Below are 1564 nucleotides of genomic sequence, written 5' to 3'. Positions count from 1 at the left end.
TCGGCATTTTTTATGACGATAGATTTATTGCTACTTACTGATGCCATAGTGGACCACTCCTTTGCACTAAGATTAGTATTTTTCTTAGATGTATAGGTAAAATCTGTTGCCAAGGCTGAAGTAAGGTCCAGGGAGTGGACCTCACTAGTGGCTGCACACTGCAAGGAAGAAGCCAGGGGATAGTTTTTTTTTGTGGGGGGGTTCAAAGGGTCGAGAGTTGGTCAAGGAGGAGAGCCTACAATCGGATGCTCCAGTGGGCCTAGATGCTCCAGTCCAACATTGACAAACGATATACCGGACAAGTAATTATAATGCAATCTATAGTGGCATATTATGGCACACAGACACAATCAATACAGAAATATTTGCTCAGGCGAAGAAGTGACTAGATAGAAATGTAAATATTGTTATCATATGAATGCCCGGGTGAGTCAAAGGCTCTCAGCTTTATCTTAGGCCATGTAATGCTCTATACTTCATGGAATGTTACTTAATTAGAAAATAGCAAAGCTGAGGGAACAAAATCAATATGGCAAAACTGGCAGGGTTTATACACCAGGGCTGCTTTATGTTAGTTCTGTAAGGGCTTAGAGGTACATAAAGGAGAAATAGTGCATTATTTACACTGTTGTAATTGAATCTTTTACTTATTTAAATTAGTCTTAATGCACAGATCACAAAAATTCTAATTGTGAAAAAAAAATTTCAAAGGCCCCAGGGAGATTTGAACTCCCGACCCCTGGTTTACAAGACCAGTGCTCTAACCCCTGAGCTATGGAGCCACTGTGCAAGAACCTACAAACTTAATTTTACAGTGTTTACATTCAACAACACCTGTTCTCGTAGTCATTCACTGAGAGCAAAAATGAAAGGATCAATATTGTGTCACGGTTACACCCAGAAGTCTGAATACCTCAGCTGAAAACTTCCCACACACACCCGCACAATATTAATAATGACACCAGAAATTCTAATTGCCAGTTTTGGCATGCTTGTTGCCACCATTTAGTGGCAAGAAGTGAAAAAAAAATTAAGAGAAAGTAGGTTTTATTTGTGCAATTTTTGCAGATAAAAAAATGTGGTAGTCTTTACAGACACAATAAATATAGAGATATTTGCTCAGATGAAGGAGCAACTAGAAATGTAAGTGAGCTATGGAGCCACTGTATTAATTTTGTGCAAACTATAGTTTTACAGCGTCTACGTGCAACAAAAAGACAACAGGTCCACTTAGGCCTAAGCTAAAAGGTATTAAGCTTAAGCACACCTTAACCCCCATTCAAATATTTATAGTGTTTGATTGCAACAAAAAGACATCCGCTGTCCACTTAGTCATTCAATGTAGACAAAAAAAGACAGGATCAGTCAGCATTTGTAACTCGCAAAGTCATTACACATATTGTGTGGCAGCTTCACATTAAAACAATATACAGTAGCATATTGTTGAATATACTGTAGAGACTTTTGCGCAGATGAAGGAGCAACTAGAAACAAAGTTTGTAGATTATTATAAGATCATAATTTTTCCTTCTAGTATAACCAGTTTAATTCTTGTTTGAGGCTC

At 37.9% G+C, this 1564-nt stretch overlaps 1 non-coding gene across 1 annotated transcript; it reads right to left on the bottom strand.

The window, feature by feature from the left end:
* Positions 1-709: 709 nt before the first annotated feature.
* On the bottom strand, positions 710-782 carry TRNAT-UGU (transfer RNA threonine (anticodon UGU)). Its single transcript has one exon. It is a non-coding gene; the product is annotated as a tRNA-Thr (tRNA).
* Between the last annotated feature and the right edge of the window lie 782 nt (positions 783-1564).

Source organism: Ascaphus truei, chromosome 2, assembly GCF_040206685.1.
Source record: "Ascaphus truei isolate aAscTru1 chromosome 2, aAscTru1.hap1, whole genome shotgun sequence".
NCBI classification, from domain to species: Eukaryota; Metazoa; Chordata; class Amphibia; order Anura; family Ascaphidae; genus Ascaphus; species Ascaphus truei.
This window is presented reverse-complemented; position numbering and strand designations above follow the sequence as displayed.